Consider the following 12,263-nt stretch of genomic DNA (forward strand, 5'->3'; position numbering starts at 1 on the left):
GTTAATCCCTAGGAGCTGGGCTCCTAGACCTCTAATCCGCTGTAGCTATAGGTGCCAGAGGCTTTATTTTCCTCTAGTTTCCACGTGTGTGTGTGTGTGTGTGTGTGTGTGTGTGTGTGTTTTGTTTTGTTTGTTTTTTGCTTCCCTGTTGTCTTTGGGTTTCTTCAGAATTTCTTCTTAGGGAGAGTCTGTCTTGGAGCTCTCTCAATTGTAATCCACTATTTTTATACTGGGGCCCTAATGATGTGGTGGGAAGGTGTGGGGGAGGGGAAGCAATTCTGTAATCTCATGATTAGGGACTTCCCTGGTGGTCCAGTGGGTAAGACTCCGAGCTCCCGATGCGGGGGGCCCAGGTTCAGTCCCTGGTTAGGGAACTAGATCCCACATGCATGCTGCAACTAAGAGTTCGCATGCTGTACCTAAAAGATCCTGCGTTCTGCAACTAAAAAAAATCCTGCATGCTGCAGTGAAGATCCTGCATGCTGCAATGAAGACCCGGCACAGCCTAAATAAACAAATAAATAAATAAATAAATAAAATCTCCTGATTAAATCTGTTTTTTAGTGGGTCTGGGTCCCTGGGCTGTGACTTTCAGAGGCATTGTTAGTCTTTTCTTCCTCTCCCTAGAGAGGAGGCTGGAAGGGGCTGACTTTGTCTAATTGCCTTTCTCCAGGTCAGATAAGTTTCTGATCAAGTATTGCTCTTGAAAGCAGACCTCTATTTTAGAGGACACTCTGGGTGTATTTCAAAATGGTAACTTTTCTCCTAGGCATATTTCAAAAGGACTACTTTTCCCTTCTTGCTGCCAGAAGCACAAGGGGATTTTTCTCACATCTTCACTGTGAGAACCAGTGAGGTTTCTGGAAGTAAAACGCAGGAGAGTGGGGGACTCCCTAAGACTGTGGACCCCACCCTTAAACCAGTCCACACACTGCCTCTAGAAGTTTGTCAACTACCATTTAAATATTTCTATCAGTTACTGGCTCCAGAAGCTTCTGCTCCCAGTAAGCTGATCTTGGCTGCAATTCTCTGTAGTCACTTGTCACTTGAGTTCCAGGGTGACAAAATGTGCCCTCTGACCTCAATTCTCTGATGGATCTAAGAACAGTCATTGATTTTCAGTCTGTTTAGCTTTTATGAGGTTGTGAGAATGGGAGTGATGGCTTCCAAACTCTTCACATGTCAGAGCTGAGACCAGAAGTCTCTCTTCTTAGCTTTCAGTTCAGCTGCCTCAGGGTTAGAAGGGAGTGGAGCTGACCAATCTGCACCTCTTTCCACCAGTTTCTCATTTTCATTGGGTTTAAATGCTATCCTGACCTGTCACAACTGACATCATCTAGCCTGAGCTATTGCTAATAATTTCTGGGTGAATGCAGCAGAAAATGATCAGTCCAAAGCAAGGTATGGGAAGAAAGAGGTAAAAGTTATAAACTCTCGCCTAACACTGTCTTCTCACTGAGGGGACCGGCTGCTCCACACCCCAAAGTTTTGAAAAAACAAAAAACCCCAACAAAACAGAAAACAAACTAACCCTCTGCCACAGGCACACTTGTACCACTTCAAAACAGCCTTCTCAGGCATTCTCATAGTATCTATGTTCATTCATCAGGTCAATAATCCCATGTCAGTTTTGTACCTACTCTAGAGTTACAGTGGGGAGGAAGCTGGAAACTCATGCTAGTTCACCATCTTGCTTGGAAATCAATAGGTTTAAAGTTAAATCATCCTTAATTTCTGGGAATAAACCTAACTTAGTCTTATAGAGCATCTTTTTGGTCCATGACTGGATATGGTCTAGTGATACTGGGGTTAGGATTTTTGCATCCATGCAATTTTCTTGTGCTTTTTTTTTTTTTTTCTGGTCCTTATCTATTTTTGGTAAGATAGTTATCTTAACTTCATGGAATAAACTGAAAAATGCTTCCTTCCGTTCCTATTACCTAGAAGAATATGTATGATGTTAGAATTGTCTGCTTGTCTGAGCCTGGTATTTTATTGGTGGACTATTTTGAATTGCAAGTTCAATTCCTTTCATGATTATAATTCTAACTAGGTTTTCTATTTCTCCTTATGTAAATGTTGACAAATTTTATTTTTCTAAGAATTTATTCATTTAATTATTTTCAATTTTTTGGCATTAATTTGTTCATATTATTTATTTATAAACCTTTTAATCTCTACCTTTTCAATATTAAGTTCTGCTTTTTATTCCTAAAGTTGTTGATTTGTACGTCCTGTCTTTAATCCTTGATCATTATTACCAGAGTCGGTAAATATTAAATGAACTTTTGGCTTTGTTGATCTTTTAAAATTTCTTTTCTATTAATTAAATTCTATCCTTATAAATAATATCGGTTATTTATTTCCTTCTACTTTCTTTGGGTTTACTCTGTTACATAGTTCATTAATTTATTTTCAAACTTTTTTCTTTTCTAATATTTGTATTTAAGACCATAAGAACCTCCAAGCACTTCCTTGACTGCATTTCACAAGTTTCGGTAAGTGGTATTCAATTATAAGTATTTCCTAATTTTCAATATGATTTTCAACCTGTGAGCTATTTAGAAGTGTGAGTTTTTGCATTTCAAATGTATGTTTTAAATTAATTTTTAGATGTTGATTTCTAATTTAATTACCTGTAGTTAGATTAATTACTAAATCTATTCAATTTCTTATTCTTCCTTAATGGCCCTATATATCATCAATTTTCATAAATATGTCATAGTATTTGAAAAGAGTGTGAGTTGTTCAATTGTTGGGGGAACAGAGATATATGTGTGTTACTTAGATCAAGCTTGTTTATTGTATTATTCAAATATTCTATATATTATTGTTTTCTTTTTACTACTGATATATTAATTACTGAGACATGTTCAATGTTCTCCTTAGGATGGGGACTTTGTCAATTTCTCCTTGAAGTTATGACAACTTTTGCTGTATTAACCTGGTTAATTGAAATTTTACATTTTTATAATATTTATATGATGACCTTTCTTTATCCAGTAATGTTTTTTGAAACATTAATAGTAGGAAGCCAACTATCTACATAGAATTATAATTCTTTATATATAAAAATTTTAGTTTAAATTGATTTAGGAATAGAGAAAGAATTGTTATATTTGGGCACTTTGGTAAGGATTTAAAGGCTTTGAGTTCTCTTCTCTTTTACCGGTAAAACCTTGTGTTAAAAGTTTGCCTAGGCTTTCCCTGGTGGCGCAGTGGTTGAGAGTCCGCCTGCCGATGCAGGGGACACGGGTTCGTGCCCCGGTTCGGGAAGATCCCACATGCCGCGGAGCGGCTAGGCCCGTGATCCATGGCTGCTGAGCCTGCGCGTCCGGAGCCTATGCTCCGCAATGGGAGAGGCCACAACAGTGAGAGGCCCGCTTATCACAAAAAAAAAAAAGAAAAAAAAAGTTTGCCTAATGTTATTAGAAATGGTACCTAGCCTAATTCCAACAGATAAAAATAGACAACCCTGTCTTAAAAATTGATAATGGGATTCCAGAATTGTCAGATTAGATAATTCAGGCCAAACATCCTGTTAAAAGCAACTAAAAAGACTGAACAAGGAAAACGAAACTCTTGAAAGTATCAAATAGCTAAAAGGATATTTAGAAATTCTTAGCCAACTTCAGGGAGAGGATTAGAACTCAGAGAGGTGAACCATGGCCACTGGAAAACTTAAACAACATTATCAACCAAGTTGACCTGACATCAACAGAACACTCTACCCAATAATAGCAGAAAACACATTATTTTCAGACACACATGAACTATGTATGGGTAAACCATATACAAGGCCATAAAAAGTCTCAATACATTTAAAAGGATTGAAATAATACAAAGTAGTTCTTTTTTTAACCACAGTAAAATTAAATTAGAATCAACAGAATTAAAAAATTAGGAGATACCCAAATATTTGGAAAATTTAAAACGCACTTTTAAGTAATCCACAGATCAAAGAAATCACAAGTGAACTTTTAAAATATTTGAACTGAATGCAATGAAACACAACATATCAAAATTTATGGAATTCAGCTAACATAGCTCATGAGAGAAATTTTATAACTGTAAATGGCTATATTAGAAAACAAGAAGGGTCTCAAATCAATAACATAAACAAATGTAAGCTTTCATGTTAAGAAACCAGAAGAAGATAACTGCTTCTAGGTTACTGGATGACCTTGAGGCCTTGGGAGCAAGACGGTGGTTCTCTGGAGGCTGAGTGTCCTCTATCATGCCCAAGGAGACTGAGGTCTGTTCCTTCAAACCCAGTGGTCATACCTACTCATGTCTCAGCATTTCTCCAGGACCAGCCCACCCCAGAATGTTGTGGAGCACAGCACATTTACTTGTTACCCAGCCGCCATCCTGGTTCCAAAGCTGCATCTCTACCCTGGACTGGTAAGAGGGTTGTCAGTGTTTGCTCCTGGCCCTGCTTCCAGCTGTGTATTTGAATCCTTGCTCTGAGATGGACTCCTGGCTTCAGCCCATGTTCTACATAGTCACTGGGGCCTTGGACAAGTTGTTGCTGACTCTGTCTGTGCGGTACATCTCAGAAAGCTACCAAGGCAGGCCTTTCAGATGCTCAGCTCTAAACTTTGCTGTGCCTTGTTATTTCAGCTATCATGATGTGGGCATCTGAAAGCTGTTGTCATGCTGTGGAAGCCCTGGGCTTTATGACTTAATATCTTAAGAACTGATTGTACAACTCTTTGCCTCTGCTCTGCCATGCCATTCCACTGACAATAAAGAGGAAATAACATATAAGCCATTGGTGAGACAAACCTTTATCCTAATCACATGGTTATTTTCAGAGGTTAATCTTTGAGGACAAGGTTTGAGAGGACTTGTATCTGAGAAATTGTAAGACTGAGTTCTGCGTTCTGATGCGTTAATGGGGTTGTCTCCCAGCTTCTCACAAGACTCAGAGTATAACTTAACATTATATATGAGCTTTGGCCTTTTAATTTATCAACCTCTTAGAGTAAATTCAGCTTTCTTACTATCAATACATGATCAAGCTTCTACATTTGTCTTGAGAATGACGAATAAGGGAAAGACTGTTAATTCATAAGTAAAGATTTTGCAGAAAATTAAACAGTGTTTTGAAAACTTACTCCTCTGTTCAGTTGGTACCAGTTACATGTCCTGGGGAAACTTTAAAATTGGGAAGTGCTGATATCTCACATTACTAATTTCTAAATCATAGGAAGAAGAGTGTGGAGAGGTTCTAAATATAGATAAGTCCCGTTTAGGGAAGAGGTCCCCCTTGCTGATGTGTCAAAATATTGCAGATTCTAAACTAAGACCTGATCCTCAAATGTGTTTATTTGTCCTAAAATAACCTGTCCACAAATACAAAACTATTGGTAATAAATTATTATTTTCCCACTGTGGGACTTTCTAATGTGAAAATATGTTCTATGAAAATAAAGTTTAAAAAACAAAAATGCTGGATTAAAAAAAAAAAGAAACCAGAAGAGCAAACTAATCTCAAGCAAGGAGAAAAAAGGAAATCTATTCGATGAAAACTGAAAATAGAAAATAGAAAAGCAAGAGAGAAAAATCAGTGAAACCAAATATTGGTTCTTTGATAAGACCAACAAAATTGAAAAAGCTTGAACTAGATTAACCAAGAAAAAAAGAAAGAATACAAATTGCCAAAATAAGGAGTAAAAAAGAGGATGTCATTACTGACTCTGAAACAGACAAAAAGATTATAAGGGAATATTATGAATAACTGTATGCCAACAAATTAGATAATTTAGATGAAATGGACAAATTCCTAGAAAGACACAAACTACCAAAACTGATCCAAGAAGAAATCAACCTATAATAAGTAAAGAAACTTATTTGTAATTTAAAATCTTGGTATAAGAAAAAGCTCAGGCCAGATGTCTTCACTCATGAATTCTATCAAACATAAAAATAAAAGAAATAATATCAATTCTTCACAAACTCTTCTACAAAATAGAATAGGAGGGAACACTTCCCAACTCATTCTATGTGGCCAGCATTCTCTGATACCAAAGCCAGACATGATGAGAAAACTATGGGATATAGGTACAATCACCCTCAACAAAAAATATTAAGAAACCAAATTCAGGAATAGAGAAAAAGAATTACAGACCACGACCAAATTGGATGTAGATCTGGAATGCAAGGTTGATTTAACATTTGAAAATCAGTTAATACAATGACAAAAGGATAAACGACAAAAAACACATGACCATCTAAATAGATGCAGAAAAAGTATTTGACAAAATCCGATACCACTCATGATAAACACTCTCAGTGAACTAGGACTATAAGGTACCTTCCTTCATCTAAAGAAGTGTATCTACAAAAAGCCCACAGCTAGCATCATACTTCATGGTGAAAAACTGTATGCTTTTCCCGTGAGATCAAGAGCAAGACAAGTATACCCATTCTTGCCACTTCTATTTAGCATTGTTTGGAAGTTCTAGCCAGTCCAACGATGAAAAAAAGGAAGTCTAGATGGAACAAGAAGACGTAAAACTGTATTCATAGACGGCATGATCCTGTATGTAGAAAATACTAAAGAATCCACACTGGGGGCTTCCCTGGTGGCGCAGTGGTTGAGAGTCGGCCTGCCGATATAGGGGACACGGGTTCGTGCCCCAGTCTGGGAAGATCCCACATGCCGCGGAGCTGCTAGGCCCGTGAGCCATGGCCGCTGAGCCTGCGCGTCCGGAGCCTGTGCTCTGCAACGGGAGAGGCCACAACAGTGAGAGGCCCGCGTACCGCAAAAAAAAAAAAAAAAAAAAATGTATGTGGAAATATATACAAAGGACTCAGAAGAGCCAAACAATTTTCAAAAAGAAGAACAATTGAGCTATTTGTAATGAGGTGGATAGACCTAGAGTCTGTCATACAGAGTGAAGTAAGTCAGAAAGAGAAAGACAAACACCGTATGCTAACACATATATATGGAATTTAAGAAAAAAAATGTCATGAAGAACTTAAGGGTAAGACAGGAATAAAGACACAAACCTACTAGAGAATGGACTTGAGGATATGGGGAGGGGGAAGGGTAAGCTGTGACAAAGCGAGAGAGAGGCATGGACATATATACACTACCAAACATAAGGTAGATAGCTAGTGGGAAGTAGCCACATAGCACAGGGAGATCAGCTTGGTGCTGTGTGACCACCTGGAGGGGTGGGATAGGGAGGGTGGGAGGGAGGGAGACGCAAGAGGGAAGTGATATGGGAACATATGTAATATGTATAACTGATTCAATTTGTTATAAAGCAGAAACTAACACACCATTGTAAAGCAATTATACTCCAATAAAGATGTAAAAAAAAGAACAAAGTTAAAGGAGTTACACTTTCTGATTTCAAAACTTACTAAAATCCATAATACTCAAGACAATGTAGCACTAGTGTAAGGAAAGACATATAGATCAATGAAACAGAATTTAGAGAAAAACCTGACTTTGGAAAATACGCCAAGGAAAAGGTAGTCTTTTAACAGGGACTACAGGGAAAAGGCAGTCTTTTAACAAATGATACAGCAAGGTGGATATCCACATGCAAAAAAGATGAGTTTAGATCCTAATGTCACACCACATTCAAATACTAAATCAAAATGGAGAATAGCCCTAAATGTGAGAGCAAAAACTATTCAATTTTTAGGGAAAAAAAGTAAGAGGAAATTTTCATGACCTTTGGTAATTTAGTGAAGAAAGGATAATCTTTTCAAAAAACAGTGCTGCAACATTTGGATATCCATATGCAAAAAGGTGAACTTGGATCCATATTTCACTTCATATACAAAAATTAACTCAAAATATATCATAGATATAGATATAAAATCTAAGAATATAAAACTTATAGAACAAAACATATAAGAAAATCTTTGTGGCCTTAGGTTAGGCAAAGATTTCTTAGACACAACATGAAAAGTACAGTCCATGAAAGAACAAATTGATAAGTTGAACTTTATTAAAACTTATGCTCCTCAAAATACATTGTTAAGAGAATGAGGAGATAAGCCACAAACTGGTAGAAAATTTGCAAAGCATGCATCTGATAAATTACTTGTATTTATAATATATAAAGAACTCTCCAAACTAAATAAGAAAATGAATAATGCAATGAAAATTTGGCAAGATTTGACATACACCTCACTAAAGAAAATTGATCAATCTATATGTCTCTATCTATCATCTGTCTATCTATTGATCAATCTACATCTATTTGTTGATCGAGTGATTTATCTACCTATGGCAAGTAAGGATATGAAAAGATGCTCAACATCATTATTCAGTAAGGAAATGCAGATTAAAACTACAATGAGATATCTACTAGATATCTTTTAGAATGGCTAAAATTTAAAAGATTGACCGTATCAAGTGTTGGTGACAGTGTAGATGAACTGGAAGTCTCATATGCTGCTGGTTAAAAAGTTAAACATACACCTCCCATATGATCTAGCCATTCTACTCCTAGGTGTTTTGCTTAAAGGAATACACACACCATACAAAGACCTATACACAAATGATCATAGATCTTTGTTTGTAAAAGCCACAAGTTATAAACAACCCAAATGTCCATCAACTGCTGAATGGATAAACCAACAGTAATGTATTCATACAATAGAATACTACTTAGTAATAAAAGAGAATGAACTACTGATATATGCAATAACATGTATGAATGTAAAAAATAATTATACTGGCTGGAAGCAGCAAGAGAGAGTAAATACTGTTTAATTCTATTTTTATGAAATTCTAGAAAATGAAAACTAATCTGTAGTGACACAAAGAAGATCAGTGGTTGCTTGGAGATAGGAATGAAGGGGAGGGAGATTACAAAGGGGTGGGAAGAAACTACTGGGTATGATGGGTATATTCACTATCTTGATTGTGGTGATAACTTCCCATTTGTATATATTTCAAAACTTGTCAAATTGTACACCTAAGTATGTGTGGTTTATTGTACGTCAATTATACCTCAAAATTATTTTAAAATTAAGCTTGTGTTTTGTATATCTTTTTGCTTTTTTACTTATTTTTCTATTAATTCCTTTATATTTTATTAGTCCATGATGAAATGAAAATTTTAAAAATTTATCTTTCATCACATAGAGCTTGAGACCACTATTCTAAGGATTTGCATTGTTGGAAAGAAGGTCACTTTAAGAAGAATAATAGATGATGGTAAATTAAGAGTGTGTGTTGAAATGTCTTGAATACTCATTAAAATAAGAGAAAAGTAGTATGTAGCTTCAAAACTAACATAGGGCTAAGATGGAATGGAAAAAAAAGCACCCAATCCAAAGGAAGGCAAGAAAGAAGAGAAAAAAAAATTACAGATCACAAATAGCACAAAAGAAGTAGATATAAGGGCACTGGTGTCAGTGATGACATTAAATGTAATAGACTAAATGGTCTAATCAAAAGATTAAAGTGTTAGATGATATTGAAAATTATATGTTTACAAAGTACAAATAGCACACATAAGATCTAGGAAATTTGCAAGTAAAAGAATGGAAGAAGTTATATTGTGCAACCACTAACCAAAAAAAAAGCTGATATAGCTATACTAATATTAGGGGGGAAAATTTCAAAATTTTTTTAATAAAATTGATCAATTCATAAGGATGAAAGGATAATGTTACCAACAAGAGATACAATTAGAAATTTGTATGCTCCCATTATGAGACTTCAAAATAGTAAAATAGCTTATTTTTTAAAAAGAAGGGCAAAAATGGATAAAACTGCAAGGAGAAATAGAAAAATCCACAATCAGTGGGAGGTATTAAAACAACTCTTTATCAAATTAATAGAACAAGAAGAAAACTAAGTCAAGATACAAAAGATCTGAATAATAAATTAACCAATTTGACATCACAGACCTATATAGAATACTGTATTCAACAATTGCCAGTTGTGGGACTTTCCTGGTGGTCCAGTGGGTAAGACTCTGCATTCCCAATGCAGGGGGCCCGGGTTTGATCCCTGGTCAGGGAACTAGATCCCACATGCATGCCGCAACTAAGAAGTCTGAGTGCCACAACTAAGAAGCCTGCATGCCGCAAATAAGAGCCTGCATGCCGCAACGAAGATCCCATGTGCCGCAACCTAAATAAATAAAAAACAATTACCAGTTGCATATTCTTTCAAGCACATGTGCAATAAAAACAAAACAAAACAAAAAAACTGACCACATCATGGGCAATGAAGCCAGCCTCAACCAATTTCAAAGAGTTGGAATATTCCCCAAAATGTTTTCTGACCACAATAAAATAAGCTAGAAATCTGTAACAATCCATAACCAGAATACCCCCTAATGTTTGGAAATTAAGCAACATGCTTAATAACTCTTAGGTAAAAGAGGAAGTCACAATGGAAGCTAGAAACTAGTTGGAATGAAATGACAAAAAATGTATGAAATATCAAATTTTGTGGGGTGCAGCTACAGCTGTATAGATGGAAATTTATAGCCATAAATGCATGGAGTTTTAAAGAAGAAAGGTGGAAAATCAGTGATCTAAGTGTTCACATAAAGAAACTAGAAGAATCTTATTTGAACCAAGGCATTTGTTGCTTCGGTGCCCCGTGGGGCGCTCACACACTGTCTTTGTGTAACTTTTATGTGTATTTGAGGTTAGTCCCTGAGGGAGCCCCCAAAGATGAAGCAACAACAGTGTGGGGTCATGAGGTTCGGGGGGAATTGGCTACACAGCCTCTAAATGGGAGTGTACTGTGTTCCCCTGGGCTAAGAATTCACAGTGGAGTATAAACCCCTGGGTATGACCATGGCATGGCTGCTCTGTGCATGCACATCAGGGACTCACACGGTGCCCAGAGGAGGGAGTGGTGGCCAAATCCTCAGTAATGACATCATTTGGCTCCTCCTAACCATTTATCAACATTCTTCAGGAAGCATGGATTGGGCCTTCCTTACCACGTCCTCTACAACCCAGGGCCTGTTTTCTAAAATAACCTTCTGGGTTATCCAGTTATGAGTTACCTTTGCCAGGTATTTAGTCTCAGCCAGTTTCTGCTCACCCAAGGCTCTTTCTCTCCACTGCTAACACACACATTCACACATACCCATTCCGAATTCCTCTTCCCCGTTGTAAATAACTAACTGTACTATAAAAACAGAGTCAAGGGGTTTCCCTAGTGGCACAGTGGTTAAGAGTCTGCCTGCCAATGCAGGGGACACGGGTTCGAGCCCTGATCCGGGAAGATCCCGCATGCTGTGGGGCAACTAAGCCCGTGCGCCACAACTGCTGAGCCTGTGCTCTAGAGCCTGAGAGCTGCAACTACTGAGCCCACGTGCTGCAACTACTGAGCCCGTGCACCTATAGCCTGTGCTCCGCCACAAGAGAAGCCACCGCAATGAGAAGCCCGTGCACTGCAACAAAGTGTAGCCCCCACTCGCCGCAACTAGAGAAAGCCCTCGCGCAACAACGAAGACGGAACGCTGCCAAAGATAAATAAATAAATAAATAAATAAATATTTTTTAAAAAAGGAGTCAAAACAAATTATAGCAAAGAACAAGGAGAAATACTGTGTATTCCTAAGCCACGTATAACCCCTGTACAAACGAATAAGATTTCTGATTGTTCCCTCTCCCCAGCACTGTGACATTGCCTGATTCCTACTTGGTCAGGGTAGCAGAAGAAATCACCTCTTCTGTCCTTCAACCTCCCTCCTCCCCAATACCTGCTAATATCAGAGGACCAGAGAGCATGCACCTGTCTTTAAAAGTAGAATACTGATTGTAAGTAGGGTTACCAAATGTAGCAAATAAAATTTCAAGATTCTTGGTTAAATGTGAGTTTCAGAGAAACAAAAAATAATTTTTAGTATAAGTGTGTTCCATTTTCATACTCAAAAGTAATTTTCTGTTTTTCTGAATTTAAAATTTACCTCAACATCTAGTATTTTTTTTCTGGAAACCTAATTATAAGAGAGAAGGGATTGCAGTCAGGGAGGAGGAGGTGTTTCCTCCTTGAACTAAGGTTGACTTGGGAGCCTTTGGCTAAGTCGTGTTGCCTGGAGAACTGACTCCACGGGGAACTGGGAGAGAGATCGGTCCTTCTGGGCACCTCTCGCCCCTCATGGGATCCTGACTTGTGCAGCCTTGGCTCACTGCCTACTGGTGTCCCTCCACATCTCTTGGCATTGTGAGGGAAGCATATCCTTCTGTCTGCCCAAGTTTAGGCTGGGAATGGGGGACAAGTGTAGTCAAGGTAACAAACAAACACAGGCATGATG

General features: G+C 37.5%; 1 pseudogene; it reads left to right on the forward strand.

Moving 5' to 3' along the window:
* The first annotated feature begins 3,353 nt into the window (after positions 1–3,353).
* LOC137221033 (succinate dehydrogenase [ubiquinone] cytochrome b small subunit, mitochondrial pseudogene) lies at positions 3,354–4,683 on the forward strand (annotated as a pseudogene).
* The last annotated feature ends 7,580 nt before the right edge of the window (positions 4,684–12,263 follow it).

Source organism: Pseudorca crassidens, chromosome 3, assembly GCF_039906515.1.
Source record: "Pseudorca crassidens isolate mPseCra1 chromosome 3, mPseCra1.hap1, whole genome shotgun sequence".
NCBI classification, from domain to species: domain Eukaryota; kingdom Metazoa; phylum Chordata; class Mammalia; order Artiodactyla; family Delphinidae; genus Pseudorca; species Pseudorca crassidens.